This window comes from Schistocerca nitens, chromosome 2 (assembly GCF_023898315.1).
Source record: "Schistocerca nitens isolate TAMUIC-IGC-003100 chromosome 2, iqSchNite1.1, whole genome shotgun sequence".
NCBI classification, from domain to species: domain Eukaryota; kingdom Metazoa; phylum Arthropoda; class Insecta; order Orthoptera; family Acrididae; genus Schistocerca; species Schistocerca nitens.
Genome location: NC_064615.1, coordinates 2,043,128 through 2,061,240, shown reverse-complemented (window position 1 = coordinate 2,061,240; position 18,113 = coordinate 2,043,128). Strand labels below are relative to the sequence as shown.

The following is an 18,113-nucleotide window of genomic DNA, read 5'->3' as shown; positions in this document are numbered from 1 at the left end:
CTTCTCCTTTTCCACGACAGCGCAAAGCCTCACACACGTCTGCACACCCGAGAGGACGTCGCAAAATTCCACTGGACTGCTCTCCCTGCTCCACGCTACAGCCGGGATCTCGCACCTTCCGACCACCGTCTGTTTTGTCCAGTGAAGTCTGCCCTCCGTGGGACACAGTGCATGGACGATGAGGAGGTTATCGAAGCGGCAACACGTCGGTTCCGTCGTTGACCAGTAGAGTGGTACCACGCCGCCGTACACGCCCTGCCCGTGAGGTGGAGTAAAGTCGCGCCTCGAAGGAGGCTGTGTTGAAGACTAGGGTTTGGTAGCCAAAATGGTGGGGAGTAGTATGGTGTATTTTAATCCTGAGTAAAACCAACCTGCTTAAAAAAATATATGTTAGATTACTTATTGAACGTACCTCGTACGCACAAATAGTTTTGTGAGGGTCTGGACCGTCTGAACTGTTCTGTTGCCTGGCACCATTGGACGCGCTTGCGGTACACGCATGTCCGAAGGAACATTGAATCGTAATTCGGGATAACACAGGTAGTGTAATATCGTATTTATCCGCCGACGTCAGGCTTTCAAGTAAAATGTCTCCGCTGTACGGGAATGGACGTACGAGCACGTGTTGTAGACACATGGTTGACGACATATGTAAGTTTGAGCCGAGCCGTGGGCAGAGTTCGGATAGCCTAAGGGGGCTAAGTGGGAAGTCCTGGTTCGAGTGCCGGAACGCCACAAATTTTCATTGTCGTCATTCCGTTATACAGCTGATGGTTGTCCATAGCCGCAACTGTGAATACATTTCCTATGTACCAAAAATCTTGTGAAACTGTTGCCCCATAGATAACAAAAGCAAGAATGACTGAAATGCAGCAGTCCGTGACCTTACACAAAGCTTGGGAATTACGTTACTAATAAAAGTTTAAACTACTAGAAGTACGTATTCCATCGTCAATACTGAGGTACACAAATCTGTCAGAAGGTGGGTCGCAGCTGAACTTTGACCTCTACAGCGCCTCCTCCTATTCCTTGCTGCTTCTTGGTAGGATATGTCTTTCCTCAGTCTATCAGCATGCAATATCATCGTCCACATCTTCTAGTTTTATCTTACATTCTTCCTTGAACGATTAACTTTTTGAAAACAGGCTTTCCTTAGAATGTGTGCAACACTTTTCGCTTCCTCCTTTTGTAGAATTGCAGGAGTGTTCTTCTTTTTTTTCTCGTTTCCTGTTCTTTCGAACACTTTGTCATTTCTCACATTATCTGCTCATTTCATTTTCTCCCTTCTTCACAACTGCCAGATTTCAAAACATTCCCAGTATTTCTCCTCTTTCTTCCGTTAAGTCCAACATTCCCAAGCTTATACAACCGCCATTCAAGTACAGATTTTACAAATCTCTTTCTTAATTCGTCTCTACATTTATACACTCCTGGAAATTGAAATAAGAACACCGTGAATTCATTGTCCCAGGAAGGGGAAACTTTATTGACACATTCCTGGGGTCAGGTACATCACATGATCACACTGACAGAACCACAGGCACATAGACACAGGCAACAGAGCATGCACAATGTCGGCACTAGTACAGTGTATATCCACCTTTCGCAGCAATGCAGGCTGCTATTCTCCCATGGAGACGATCGTAGAGATGCTGGATGTAGTCCTGTGGAACGGCTTGCCATGCCATTTCCACCTGGCGCCTCAGTTGGACCAGCGTTCGTGCTGGACGTGCAGACCGCGTGAGACGACGCTTCATCCAGTCCCAAACATGCTCAATGGGGGACAGATCCGGAGATCTCGCTGGCCAGGGTAGTTGACTTACACCTTCTAGAGCACGTTTGGTGGCACGGGATACATGCGGACGTGCATTGTCCTGTTGGAACAGCAAGTTCCCTTGCCGGTCTAGGAATGGTAGAACGATGGGTTCGATGACGGTTTGGATGTACCGTGCACTATTCAGTGTCCCCTCGACGATCACCAGTGGTGTACGGCCAGTGTAGGAGATCGCTCCCCACACCATGACGCCGGGTGTTGGCCCTGTGCGCCTCGGTCGTATGCAGTCCTGATTGTGGCGCTCACCTGCACGGCACCAAACACGCATACGACCATCATTGGCACCAAGACAGAAGCGACTCTCATCGCTGAAGACGACAAGTCTCCATTCGTCCCTCCATTCACGCCTGTCGCGACACCACTGGAGGCGGGCTGCACGATGTTGGGGCGTGAGCGGAAGACGGCCTAACGGTGTGCGGGACCGTAGCCCAGCTTCATGGAGACGGTTGCGAATGGTCCTCGCCGATACCCCAGGAGCAACAGTGTCCCTAATTTGCTGGGAAGTGGCGGTGCGGTCCCCTACGGCACTGCGTAGGATCCTACGGTCTTGGCGTGCATCCGTGCGTCGCTGCGGTCCGGTCCCAGGTCGACGGGCACGTGCACCTTCCGCCGACCACTGGCGACAACATCGATGTACTGTGGAGACCTCACGCCCCACGTGTTGAGCAATTCGGCGGTACGTCCACCCGGCCTCCCGCATGCCCACTATACGCCCTCGCTCAAAGTCCGTCAACTGCACATACGGTTCACGTCCACGCTGTCGCGGCATGCTACCAGTGTTAAAGACTGCGATGGAGCTCCGTATGCCACGGCAAACTGGCTGACACTGACGGCGGCGGTGCACAAATGCTGCGCAGCTAGCGCCATTCGACGGCCAACACCGCGGTTCCTGGTGTGTCCGCTGTGCCGTGCGTGTGATCATTGCTTGTACAGCCCTCTCGCAGTGTCCGGAGCAAGTATGGTGGGTCTGACACACCGGTGTCAATGTGTTCTTTTTTCCATTTCCAGGAGTGTATATGTTCCGCAAGCGACTGTACAGTGCAAGACGGAGAGAAAACGATACCATTGTTATAGATTTTCTACCCTATTCGATTGACGTACTGGGCGAGGGAAAAATGATTTCTAAGCCACTGTATGTGCCCTAACCTCTCTTACTTTATTGTCATTATTGTGGTGTATTATTAAGTATTCTTCTATCACTTTTACTCTTAAAAAGACGATAAGTACCGAATTCTATGATGTTTTTGTCGGTCATTCGTGTTTCTTGAAGTGTCAAAATTTGATTCTTCTGTTCTCTTAATGTATCGTCCATTTTATGAAGTTTACTTGGTTTCAAAGGTGTTTCTGTCTTACGTGTTAAATGTATTCGTTTTGTTATATTTAGATTAAGGTTCAGTCTTGATCACGTTATGTCTGTTTTAATGAGTAACCGGTTTCGGTTTTTTCTATAAAACCATCTTCAGACCCATTGGCTCCTTTGGGCTGGTAGGTGGAGCTCCCCTTGCTGCTGTGCAGTCAACTGCAGTGCAGTTGACTGCACAGCAGCAAGGGGAGCTCCACCTACCAGCCCAAAGGAGCCAATGGGTCTGAAGATGGTTTTATAGAAAAAACCGAAACCGGTTACTCATTAAAACAGACATAACGTGATCAAGACTGAACCTTAATCTAAATATAACAATTAATTGATCACTGTATTCCAGAAATGTTTACCAAAATTGTGTATTCGTTTTGGTTTTAAGTTGGCCAGGCGAGTCCGACTTCCTCTGCTGAATCACACTGCAGTCCCAGAATCCAAAAGAGCAGCTGCGACAGTAATACTGGGGGTGGATTGACCACCTGGGATAATGTTGTGATTATCAAAATGCTCCACGATGATTGTACCTAGAATCAGGTGGGGTTGAGTAGACGCACTGAATGAACTCAGAGTATTAACACTCGAAGGGCTGCTTCCAGTGTATGGATTTCAGCGGCAAAGCTGGTGAACAGACACTGACCACTTTGTCACTTGCTACAAGACACACCCAAAGTGGATTCGGTTTTATTTTGCCCTGGTCCAGGACTGCTTATTGTGTATTCGCGGCTGTCCGCCATATCTGATGGAACGCTCGCTATCCGCCACCTGTGAGCCATGCGATACCCCGGGCAGGGCCGGCTTCTTCGGCTTCTGGTTACAAAGTCTTGAAGCCTGGACACTGTTCATGACACTAACTTCTTAGCATTAGCTACTTTTATTCTGTGTAATATTTGGTAAAGTAATAATTACGATGAAATAACATTAAACACATTTTTATCTCGATACGCGTAGAAGTTCAAAGGCACGTAGGGCAGATGTCTGATAAATGAAGCATTTACAGACGTACATTTATTAGAACGTTCTTACTTTTATTGACTTTAAGAACTACTTCTAAGTTCCTGCAAGTCTGTTCTTAAATGCCCAATATAATAATATATATAAACATCACGCCATATAAAATTACAGCTTGAAGTTAAACGGCAATTTTTCGAGTTTCATAACGATTACTTTCAAACATACTTCGCTTGTTTCTCTATTTTAATTAATCTGTGTTATAAAACTACTTTGTCTGTTTTGCTGAATCGTGGATAGTCTCGTAAATTTATTCTGTAGAGGCTTTAGAAACTTCAACCATTTTAGTCAACAAACTTTGCTTTTCATCTCAGTTCCTGTGGTCTAGTAACAGTACATTCCATAACACTGGCCTTTCCTGATACAAACTAATTAATTCAAAACTGCGTCCTGAGTTCACTTCCTGGAAGCTTTCTTCTTTACCTTTTTTGTTGACACACCGCTAGCTTTCACTCACAGTGTGTATCCATCGTGACAACAGTTTCAACTGTCCCTTAACTGGCACTACATTTTTACAGAGCACCTCGTTGCGTTGTTGTAGCAGCGCAGTCAATAGCACGCTGGTTTTCTTTCTAATTTTCATGTGAAAGTCAGATCAAGTCTCTTCAACTACATATTTTTAAATTTTCATTTGTTAATTCAATATAATATGTTTGTGATGTTTTTATGCGTTATTTGTTGTATACCATTGTTTAAATCTAGAACATTCGAACTTGGCTAACTGCTCATGGTGTTCGTTTAGGAGGTAGAATGGACGATTTCTTCGCACAGAACTATACCACGGCCACATATTATGGCTCAAAACAGGCAATTTTGTGGTTAGTTTTATGTAATGTGTGTGTGAGTACGATAAAATATATTACAAATATGTTGTAGTATACGACCTGTGAAATACGACATAAATCCTGGACGCAGTATGGCCGCTCAGCACTCTCCGAGTTTTCTGAACCTGTTCAGACAATGCCGGTGTAGTTTTTTTTTGTCTTAGAGCAACTGGGAGTAACTCTCGAGAGACAGAGACTGTCGTCCACGTTAGAGGTCTAAACTCGCAGGGCGCGGCTCTCTGAGAGCTCTTGCCGCACTCTGAGACACTGCCAGGGAGCGGACTGCCGGCGCTGCTTACACGACACGTGTTACTCGCTAAAACTCTCTGACAGTGGGAAAACTCTCACGTGTGTACCTAGCCTTGCGTCCCCGTTGGCAGTCACCATGCCCACACCACACGAGACGCCGCTGCTGATCGGGAACGGCACCCCACTATCTCTCCTTCAGTAAAAGCGATGCAAACTTTCTCTCACTACCAGCGTTTAAACCAACTAACCCACAGTCGACCGTCAGTGATCAAGCAAACATTGGCGGACCCATTGTGCAAAGGCCTCGGATACAGTAGGTATGCATGCGACAGCATGGGTACCTAGCATGTTCCAAAACACTACACATAAAAGTTTCTTGTGATCATACCTCTTCTTCTATGGATGACAAAAAGATAAGGTCAAGAAGTGTTTTGTATAGTCCTTGGGCTAGGAAGGATCATCTTAGTGTCACTATCATACCGCACAGGGTCAAACTATGAATATTACACACTGCCTCCTGCTTAGGCAAATGGACAAAATCGGCTGGTTGTCTTTACACTTTATGTGGTCTATGTTGACCTTGATGGGGCTTGTTCCGGAGCCTTTAATTCATTGGCTGTTCCTCGGAAACTGCCACAAAATGGATTTTTACTACACCGAAACCCATCTGAGGATTCCGAGCCGGCTACGCACAGCAAATGGATTTCGAACAACCTTCAAAATTTTCTTGATATATTTATTCTTTTCCAAGACACAGAAGTTCAAAGTTACTCCACTTCTACACGTAAAATCCAGTATGTGGCGAAATCTAAATGACCAATAGACGCATAAAATTCTCAAATTTTAGCGTCGTATTCTCTAGGCATTTGATTAAAAGACCCATCTCCTCGTTTTCAAAGATCTTTATCCGTTACCGAGAGACACAACAAAAACTTGTTTTTCGGTTACCAAAACTCAACCGCGGATTTCGAGACGCCTATGCACGGCAAAGGCTGTAGTTTTTATAATGCATTCCTAAGATACCGATCTCTAACAACATAGAAAATTTTCTTCATATCTTTATCCATTACCGAGCTACAGACGTTACAGTTACCTTACTTGTACACGTAAAATCTGATTTGAGGCGAAAAGGTAGTTTATAAAGTGACATAGCACGGACAAAGACACTGTATAGTGACTACGTTGTTATCTAGGAACTTCATCTGCTTCAATAGAGCACATACAAAATCTTTTGCACTTGAAATCCGGAGACGTAAAATTAGTTTTGCGTTATTTCAGTTGCACATGAGTGAATTGTCTACATTTCACTGACCGAGAAATATGTTTTGAAATGAGTTACAAGCCCTGCTGCAGCAGTGAAAAGAAGGAAACGAGCGGAAAAATGCTCCCATCGAGCACAAGAAAGGGGATATGTTTCGATTCATTTAAGAGACTCTGAAAAGTAGGGTACCAGCAGCCTCAGTCTACCATCCTCACCGACTTTAAAATTTTTCCCCATAATTATGGTATTTGTGCTTTTTTATGCTGAGAGAGAAGAAGGCAGTGGTAGCGGAAAAGAGACGGAAAAGTAATAAGTACTGGAAGGGAGTGGATAGTGGTTGTGTTGTAGAAAGAGTGAAGGAAACAATTGCAGTGTGTGAGAAAGAGGAGGGACATAGTGACAGTGGAACATAGTTGAAAGTGACAGAAGTGTGCTGGGAAAAGAGCGAAGGAGACAGTGGTGGGGAGGGGATAGAGAGGATGGGAAACTGGAAGTTGGTGAGAGCCAGTGATTAGGAGAGAGTGTGTGGTTCAAACGGCTGTGAGCACTATGGGACTTAGCTTCTGAGGTCATCAGTCCCCTAGAACTTAGAACTACTTAAACCTAACTGACCTAAGGACATCACACACATCCGTGCCCGAGGCAGGATTCGAACCTGCGACCGTAGCGGTCGCGCGGTTCCAGACTGTAGCGCCTAGAACCACTCGGCCACTCCGGCCGGCGAGAGTCTATGACATTGACAACAAGGAAGAGAGGGGCACTGAAGTGTGAAGAGAGAGCAACAGTGGGAAGGAGTGAATGAGATACTAGCAGTAAAAGAGAGCAAGGGGGAGACAGCACTATTAGGACACAACGAAGGAGACCGTGAATGTGGCACGGGAAAAAATGACAGAGCGACAAAAAGAGATAATGACAATGGGTTGGGGTGAATGAGTGAGTGAGAATGGACAAAAAAAAAATGGCTCTGAGCACTATGGGACTTAACATCTGAGGTCATCAGTCCCCTAGAACTTAGAACTACTTAAATCTAACTAACCTAAGGACAGCACACAACACCCAGCCATCACGAGGCAGAGAAAATCCCTGACCCCGCCGGGAATCGAACCCGGGAACCCGGGCGTGGAAAGCGAGAACGCTACCGCACGACCACGAGATGCGGGCAAGAATGGATAACTAGGAGTAGATGGGTATGAGCGACTTACGGCGGTGGACTAGTGGGTGTGATTGAGGTACGGTTGGCGGAGCTCGTGGGAGCATTAGGTGAGATGTACTTTTAAAAAAAAAATTTCGCATGCGAAATATTCGCGCTTTTTTTTAAAGATGCTGAGGAAGGTAGAATGGGGCAACTGGTACTCCACTTTTCAGTCAGTCTTTTAAACAAACAGGAACATAATCGTATTTTCTGTGCTCCGATAGGAAAATTTATCCGCTGGTTCCTGCTTGTTACATATTTCACACGGCAGCAGCACGGGAGAGGTAAGTGGAAGCGTATAAACGGGGCTTAGTAAGTTTACACATTTCGTGTAGCTCTCAGCTGAAGTCTACTCGAGCGATGACTCGTTCGTTCCTCTCGTCGTACCGGTTTTTCCGCAGCAGCCAGCTGACCAGCAAACGACGCGGTAGGCGATGGGAGGAGGCAGCCCGGGATTGGCGGAGATTCGCACCAAGGACGATTCGCACTGCGCCAACGGAGGTAGACGGCTGCGGCGGTGGGGCGAAGGACCACGTGATCGCCCGTCGACGTTCAGCGCCGGGACGGCGGGCGACCTCACCTGACGTCGTGGCCAGAAGCGAAGCCGGAGTCTCCAGCGAAGAGCGGCCGCGGGTTCAGCGCCGGCGTCCTACACTTCTGCCATCCTCGTCAAAAGTGAGTCCTCAGCGCAATCCGGTTGAGTTTTATGTTGGTTACGAACTAGTTACGAGGAGGAAAAGAGTCAGGTCACGACCTGTGCAAAGACCTACCTGGCTAGATAGAACCTTATGGCGTCAGAGAGCAGTGTTCGCTGTTCAGTTACTGTGTCAGCTAACGGTGATTTATAATTGTATGGCGTACTTCCAATTTTGTTCAATAACGCTAGGAGGACACTGCAGTGGTACTTCGCTATTAGGCGCTATTTCGTCGCGGGTCTAGTGCCAGAGTGCGAGACTGTTGATTTTTGAGGCGTTGTTCCCTATGTGTTTCTACAAACAACATAACATTTGTAAATAATACTTCAGCTATCAGTCGTCCTTTTGAAATTTTGTTGGCAGATCTAGATTTCAGTTGTAAACTAGCCATTCTCAATGCACTATCGTTTTTGATCAATGCATGTAATGCCTATTGGCCGGGCTTCATCCACAATCCACAGGTCATTGAATACATTAGTATTCAATACATTAGTATTCAAGAAACTGTGGATGAAGCCCGGCCAAGAGACATTACATGCATTGATCAAAAATGATAGTGCATTGAGAATGGCTAGTTTCTAACTGAAATCTAGATCTGCCAATAAAAATTCAAAAGGACGACTGATAGCTGAAGTATTATTTACAAGTCAATAACAGTCGCTGCATGCAAGAGCCTCTGAATGGAGGGTAACCTGATGAACATAACACTTTAAAAAATGCATGACACAGTTGCTGACTTAATTTGTATTTCATTTCGACTTATTTCGGTCATAAAACATGTTCGCGGTCCTGTACAAAATACAAAACAAAAATCATGTAAAATGCAGAAAAGGTATGATCTATAAGATCACAAGATTACCTCGAATGTAACAACAGAAAAATTATTTACGCCGAAAATTTAGTCTGCAGCCAACATTACATATCAGAACTAGGAGTATCGTTCATTTCGAACCGTTACAAGCATGCCAACTGTATGACGAACAAGTAACTGAAGAGAACCAACGCGACACATGCAATGGCATCACACGGTCATAACTCACAGTAAACAATTCAGAGATATTATATTCGTAGTCCAGATGAAGATAACACTAACCATACGTCTCCTAACCAAATACATTCCAACCGAACAAAATTAAAACAAAATTTCATAAGGTTTCTTTTACATGTGCTTAATCGCACTACGCTAACAATATCCTTCGTCGTCATAAAGACTAAAGAATGACGTCTTTAAAGTAAAATATAACTAGTTATCAGCATCTGGTAAATACCATGCAGAAAATATCCAGTTCATGCTAACATACATAGCTAAAAGGCATTAAATCAATTTACAGACCGGCCCGTGTGGCCGAGCGGTTCTAGGCGCTTCATTCAGTCTGGAACCGCTGCGGCCGCTACGGTCGTAGGTTCGAATCCAGCCTCGGGCATGGATGTGTGTGATGTCCTTAGGTTAGTTAGGTTTAAGTAGTTCTAAGTTCTAGGGGACTGATGACCTCATAAGTTAAGTCCCATAGTGCTCAGAGCCAGAGAGCCAATTTACAGATTTTTTTAGGAAAAAGTACCATCCAGTAAAGTAATAACTATTAAACACCCCAGTATCTGAAACATCTTCAGTAAAGTCAGCCAGAAATTATCACAGCTATGACCCATTAGGGAGCCATCCCATGGCATGATTGTTACATTCTAAATACTCTTTGTGACCCTGCAGGTGATTTCTTTTCTGCATTTTGACATGATCTTTGTTTTGTATTTCGTACAGGACCGCGAATATACTTTAGGGCCGAAACCGGTCAAAGTGAGACATAAGTAAAGTCAGTAATTGTGTGTAATGCATTTTATGAAGTATTTACAAGCCTATAACTGCATTAACGAAATATTTTAACAGATTTACAAGTCGTTGGGTTCCAGACCACACGTTTCAAAGCTTAGGGTAAGAAGTTAATATGAAGCAGCATTAACTACACCGTATTTAAATCTGGCGTTCTTTGCCTTTGAACACCCCTAACGCTTCTTAAGCTACTGAACAAGTCCACTATGAAGAGAAAGGACGAAGAGACGTATGTTTAAGGTCCATAGGCCAACAGTTGTTTCTTGTTTCTTTTTTTCTTTGGCTGTGTAAGAGTCAGTCGTACAAAATACATAGTTTTCTTTCCTGTTACAGTGGCAGTATACTTTTGGCTGAGAGTTAGTTTCAGATGCTTTCACAGCCAATCATAGTACCATAAATTACAAGAACAGTACGTCAATGTAAAGAGGTAGTACAATTTAAAACCGGTATTTAATGAGACAGTACTGCGTAAACGTTTACCAGTACTGGAGTTTATGTACTTCTTTGTTGTAAAAATATGAACATGATAAGGCTTCAAAACCCTTTCCCTTGCACGTACACAGTCATAACTTAACACTAGAAAGCGCAGGTTAAAATGGTTCAAATGGCTCTGAGCACTATGGGACTTAACTTCTGAGGTCATCAGTCCCCTAGACTTAGAACTACTTAAACCTAACTAACCTAAGGACATCACACACATCCATGCCCGAGGCAGGATTCGAACCTGCGACCGTAGCGGTCGCGCGGTTCCAGACTGAATGAAGCGCCTAGAACCGCTCGGCCACTCCGGCCGGCGAAAGCGCAGGGTCACATTAAGAAATTATTCCACAGAAATAAAACTAACTTCGGAGTAGAAAAATTAGACATGGTGCCCAGCAAGGTTCAGTACTTGGACGATTCCTGTTCTTGGCCAACGTTCATAATTCATCAGGGACATGGCAGGATACCTGATATCCTATTGTGTTCACTGAGACACATGTCATCTGATAAAGAGTCCGAAGACATCCGTAACAAACAAAGGGAGGAGAATAATGGAACAGGTTTGAAACTGGTTCACGGACAACAGGTTGAACCTTTATTTTACAAATACTCGTTTTAAGAAAAAGTTTCCTTAGGGGGCTGTCAACGGCTGTTACGCATTTTGAATAAAGTGTAGCGGCATCATTAAACTGTACAACTGTGTATTATCTATCCGTTTCAGTTATAACTGCCATCTTCAGAGGACAAAACTATAAGGTACGAAAGGGAGACGAATGTAAATTTATACAGGCAAAACAGAGAACGGAGGCGGGCGCACACCGTTAACGTCGATATGCAGCAGGATTTTGGAACGTATATTGCATTCGAACATTATGAATTTCCTCAAAGACAACAGTCTATTGACACACAGTCAACACGGGTTTAGAAAACATCGTTCCTGTGAAACACAACAAGCTTTTTATTCACATGAAGTGTTGAGTGCTATCGACAAGGGATTTCAGATTGATTCCGTATTTCTGGATTTCCGGAAGGCTTTTGACACTGTACCACACAAGCGGCTCGTAGTGAAATGCGTGTTTATGGAATATCGTCTCAGTTATGTGACCGTATCTGTGATTTCCTGTCAGAGACGTCACAGTTCGTAGTAACTGACGGATAGTCATCGAGTAAAACAAAAGCGATTTCTGGCATTCCCTAAGGTAGTGTTATAGGCCCTTTGCTGTTCCTTATCTATATAAACGATTTGGGAGACAATCTGAGCAGCCGTCTTTGGTTCTTTGCAGATGACGCTGTCGTTTATCGACTAATAAAGTCATCTGAACATCAAAACAAACTGCAAAACGATTTAGAAAAGATATCTGAATGGTGCGAAAAGTGGCAGTTGACCCTAAATAACGAAAAGCGTGAGGTCATCCACATGAGTGCTAAAAGGAACTCGTTAAACTTGTGTTACACGATAAATCATTCTAATATAAAAGTCGTAAATTCTACTAAATACCTAGGTATTAGAATTACGATCAACTTAAATCGGAAGGAACACATAGAAAATGTTGTGGGGAAGGCTAATCAAAGACTCCATTTTATTGGCACGACACTTATAAAAGGCAACACACCTACCAAGTAGACTACCTACACTACGCTTGTCCGTTCTCTTTTAGAATACTGCTGTACGGTGTGGGATCCTTACCACACAGGCCTGACGGAGTGCATCTAAAAAGTTCAAAGAAAGGCAGCACGTTTTCTATTATCGCGAAATATGGGAGAGAGTGTCACAGAAGTGATGTAGGATTTGGGGTGGACAGCATTTAAACAAAGGCGTTTTTCGTTGCGACGGAATCTTCTCACGATATTCCAATCACCAACTTTCTTCTCCGAATGCGAAAATATTTTGTTGATACCAACCTACATAGGGAGAAACGATCACCACCATAAAATAAGGGAAATCAGAGCTCGTACGGAAAGATATAGGTGTTCGTTCTTTCCGCGCGCTATATGAGATTGGAATGATAGAGAATTGTGAAGGTGGTTCGATGGACCCTCTGCCAGGCACTTAAATGTGATTTGCAGAGTATCCGTGTAGATGTAGATGTAGATTGAGATTTAAATAAAGGTATATTAAAACCGTAGTACTTACGCAGGAGGAGATAGAGAGAGGTAGGAGGAGAAGAAGAAGATAGAAAGGGGGAGGAGGTGATAGAGAGGAAGAGAGAAGGGCAGGAGGAGATGAAGACAGAGAGGGGGTAGGAGAAGATGAGCAGAGAGCAAAGGAGGAGGAGGCAGACAAAGAGAGGGGGAGAAGGAGATTAGGAAGTACACCCAGTTCCCATACACATATTATAAACGTGTTCTTTCTCCTTTCTTTGTTTCCCATTTAACCAACTCAAGTGACCTTGCATAAGGGCCAAGAAATAAATTCGCGCATTCAAATCTCTGCGTAAAACTTTTATGTGGTGTCACTTGGCTTATTCAAGTTATGCAGTCTCCAGCTGCCCCCTCCCCTCCCACGGGGGTCTCTTTCCAGTGGTGTTGGTCCCACACACACTCGACCAACAATTTAGGATGGTTCGAAAGAGTGTTTTGTATGCAGTCTCCTTTTGCAGACATTACATTTTCTCTGTATTCTACCAGTGAATCAAACCCTCTCACCTTCACCGCCTGACAAAAAAAAAAAAAAAAAAAAAAAAAAAGGTGAAGCATGAGAAAGACTTGCTCAGACGTCGATGTAACACCGTCAATGCACACATCATCGGCGGCTATCGATGTGATAAGAGTGACAATTCTCTGTGACAGGTAGAATGACCAACACAGCCCATTAGTACAGTTGATGTCTGTTGTCGTTACAAGCACTGATAAGGTATACAAGAAGTGTGAGTGCTCAAATGTTGGGTGATCCCATTGAATGGCATGAGGATGTCCCATGCTCGTGCGAGACAGCGTCACCAGCATCTGTCATTACAACAGCAGTTTCATTTTGGGTCTCCATTTGGCCAGCTGGTTGAATTGTGCGGTCCAAATTTTTGGGACTTTTGGATGTGACAATGACCGGATGTTGGACTGCGTGGGAACATGAAGGCAGATATATTCGTCATCAAGATTCTGGTCGACCATGTCTGACCACCGCAAGGGAGAATCGACCAATTTTGTACCAAGCACACCGTAGCCCCTTCAAATCTGTGCGTGTCTACGGAGATTAAGTAAAGGAATGCCTGCAATAGTCTGTGTCATCACGCACTATTGGTCGGGGACTAGCATCAACCTGACTAGGGGACCACCGTCCCATGTGTGGTCTCTGCTGTCAACGCCAAAAACTCCAGTGGCTGCGACAGGAGTGGTGCTGTGACGAGGAAGCATGGACTGCTGATGAAGCGGGTCCAATGTGTTCAGCGATGAATTACGGTTCTGTACTACCCTGGACGACCACCGTCGGCGAGTCTGGCGGCTACCTTCCAGTGTTTTGGACACGCACTGAGGCTTGATGGTGTGGGGAGCCTTCGAATTTGACTTCGGGCAGTGACTGAGAGCAAACGAGGGAATTGAGGTGGCACTAAAGTCACAGGCATCCTGCTTCCTTATGTTTTACATCTCATGAGACAGTGTAGTGATGCAATTTTTCAACAGGATAATGTCCATCCACACTTGGAGCGGGTCTCTGTGAACTGTCTGTGTGATATAATTGCGTAGGCTTCCGCGGCCAGAGTCAGCCGACATAAAAGTTTTCTGGGTATGGTACCGCGTCATAATGTAGAAACTACTCCTGCTGGAGAAAGAAACCAACGTTTCGGCCACGATTGCAGCGGCCTTCTTCTGGGTCTAAGAAGAAGGCCGCTGCAATCGTGGCCGAAACGTTGGCAGTAGTTTCTACATTATGACGCGGTACCATACCCAGAAAACTTTTATGTCGGTTGTCTGTGTGATGTTCATGTACTCCCAGGCCAGAAAGATCCCAGATGTGTCTATGAGAGAGCACGTGTGTCACCAGCAAATGCAAGTATCTAGAATATCAAGGACCAGTTAGAACAGCTGTGGGCCAACTGGGCTCAGGAGTGCATACATTCGCCTCGCCAGCCAAATCAGTGCATGGATCCAGGCCAGAAGGGTTGCAACGTCATACCGATAAGTGAGCTCATACTGCAAAGTTCTTCACAAATTTCATTCGCTATTGTAATCACTGAAATATCATCAAATACCCTCCCAACTCAAGAAATTTCATTTAATTTCCTCCTCCTCCTTCGTGTGCTTCAGATCTTTTGTCGGTCAGTGTACTGTATCTATATATCAGCCTATCTCAGCGTTCCACTTCATATCTTCTCATATTCTTAGTACTAGGTATTTGCATCATTTGGCTGATTCTAATTGTGACTCAGTGGTATTGTAGTTCATAGGACATTACATTTTCCGTTTTGTTGCATTCAATATTTTACATTCGTGAAAATTGAAGGTAGATATCCAGTCTTTGCACCACTTTGGAACTTAATCAATAACTGAATGAAAATTTGAGCGGTTTATTTCCAGATATACTTCTTTACAGATAACTTCGTAGTTTGCAAAAAGTTTAAAGTTGCCATTAATAACATACGACAGGTAATTGGTGTTTAACATAAACGGCAAGGAACCAATTAATTTCCACAGGCCATTCTTGAAGTTATTTCTATATAGCGTGTTAATGACTCTCCATCCAAGACAACACACAGCGTCTTCCCTACCAAGTAATCGTCAACTCAGTCACAAATCTTATCTGATCCCTCATACGATCGTGCTTTCGTTAGTAAGAGTTAACGTGGTACCGAGTGAAATGCTTTTTCCAACGTCGAGATCTACTACATCCACCCGATCACCTTGCTCCATGTCTTCAGGAAGTCTTGTAACCGAACGACCTTCTTGGCCGAGACAGCGCCTGTCTCGAGAAACGGAGATAAAAGAAAAGGTTGAAGATAAAATCTGAGTGATTATGTCGCGTCTTAACATCACTAGGAAGATTTTATCATCAGTGACAACGGCCACGAAAGCCTTCAGTCTTATGTAAAACAAAAATTGTTTACTTTCTCGTCAGAAGAGAGAATCACTTTGAAAAGTCTTAACAAAAACTTTTTACAGTGACGTTTCTAACGCAATGCATCACTTGACTCAAGAGCCTGGACTGACGTTTCCTTGTATTTACCCATGTATGTATATGGCTGTGTGAGATATAAATGCAGCCACCACAGAGGCATAGACTCCCGATTTTGTTAGTAGAACACATTGACTGAAACAGCGATGTGATTCTTTTCACGCTTGTTTCTAAATCAGCCTTGAGCATCATGAAATTCGATTTGGGTTAATCTTCTGTAAATTAGTATAATGACATATTTTTTGGTTTATTCGAATTTAAATTTTGATGGCTACAGTTATCGTAATTTGAGGTTAACTGTGACACTTGTAACACTCCCTTATTTATACTATTATTATAGCCCGTTCGTTCGAGATCTGAATAGCAGCCCACATAAGTATTAATTAATATGACCGTGTACCTAGTGGGGCTGGCAATCGGAAATGGACTGCTACGGAGTTGTTACATTCCATTCTGTCCTTCTCAAACGCTGCAATAATGTACTGTCTGGTAAGAAAGAGAACAACAACACAGCTTCACTAATCAAGACCTATATTCATCTCAAAAAAACCAAAGGAAAGAGACAGCCACTGCCTTCGTCATACACTGTTAATGACGGCTAATCTCAGCACAGGTTTCTTCGTTATTATTTATCGTCACACGCAAATTACAATCACTGTAATCCAACACTGTAATCCAAATAATGCCGGCGCGGTAGACGCGGAATCTCAGTAACGGCACATAAATATCGCTGATCACACTTGTAATTAAGCTTCTTCACTTTCCCGTATAATACTAACACAAAGGGGTTAAACCGCGGCGATGGCCACTCCCTTTGTCGGTAATTTTGCATTAAATCAACTGCTGGCTTCTGCACAGCCCTACCCGCCTCGCGGGAACCCACAACACACACTGACTGAACTGACTCTCGCTCTCGCGACCCAACACACTATCGATAGTTGCCCTGTCGACCTGTGCTGATGCAAACTTAGTAGTAAGGGCCTGCGGACCCCTTACACACTCCACTTTATTGTTTCTGTTTTAGAATTTTGTTTTCAACTGTATTGGTCTACGCCGTCAGTGGGGTCAGCCGACGGCAGGAGTTGGTACTGACGAGGCACACATTCCAGAGCTATCGAAGGCTGTTGAAATCTACGACTGCATGTGATGCGTTCAGGCTGTTTCTTACTCCTACGCAAGCTACTTCTAAGGGAACTATCTCATTCTTTTGATGATGATACAGCCAGGTCAAATATGCAGCGTATGCGCAGACAGTTGGCTGAATACGTAAATGTCATCTCTCAGGCTAGGAAAATATAATTAAAATTATGTAGCAGTCATGGAAAGGAATAATCGTAATCGCAACTTTTCTCAACTGAAATACACCTTCCCATGGGTTGTTCTAGACTTGTAAGATGTATTATTCAAGCTTTTTCTTAGTAATTTCTCCTCCAATTTCTTTTTGGCTAGTTGAAAGCTGTCTGAAGCACCTTATTTTTGTATATCAGAAGGATTCTCTCCTGAGAGGACTTTTTATGCAAGTGACACCTGACTGTATAGAGGGCTGGGTTGTTTTGGGGGAGGAGACCAGGCAGCGAGGTCATCGGTCTCATCGGATTAGGGAAGGGCGGGGAAGGAAGTCGGCCGTGGCCTTTAAAAGGAACCATCCCGGCATTTCCCTGCAGCGATTTAGGGAAATCACGGAAAACCTAAATCAGGATGGCCGGTCGTGGGATTGGTAAAATTAAATCAAGATGAGATAGAAAGACAGTTACAAGAAAATGCCATACATTTGTGGACTGTTAAGTTCCACTATGTAGCTATAGATGATTATTTATGGGTCCTGGAACATGCAACTAACTGAAACTAGCTGAAAGTAAAACTAAGTAAATAAATCTTACTAAAAGCAAATAAATAACTAAAACTGACTACAGCAAATCTAACATAACCAACTAAAATCCATGTAACTTACTCAAATTAAGTATATCACGTCCCAAAATTATCATTGACTACATCTTTGTACATATGCATCCCTTTTCTTTGAAGCTACACTGGAAAGATTAGGTTTTCACTTTGCATAACATTAGTTGCACGTCAGATGTGCCCTGTCCCAGTTTTGCTGCAACACAGGGATTTATTCATTTTAAGTCAGTTTTATTAGCCTGTTACATTATGTGCATTCAGTTTTTGAGGTCTACAGTTAGTGACCATTTGTTCAAATGGCTCAAATGGCTCTGAGCACTATGGGACTTAACATCTGAGGTCATCAGTCCGCTAGACTTAGAACTACCTAAACCTAACT

At 43.9% G+C, this 18,113-nt stretch overlaps 1 protein-coding gene across 1 annotated transcript in view; it reads left to right on the top strand.

Moving 5' to 3' along the window:
* The first annotated feature begins 8,227 nt into the window (after positions 1–8,227).
* Positions 8,228–18,113, top strand: part of LOC126234233 (uncharacterized) — a 66,477-nt gene continuing 56,591 nt past the window's right edge. The window contains exon 1 of the mRNA XM_049942924.1: positions 8,228–8,400. The gene's annotated coding sequence lies outside the window, so the exon portion shown is untranslated. The remainder of the gene's footprint in view (positions 8,401–18,113) is intronic.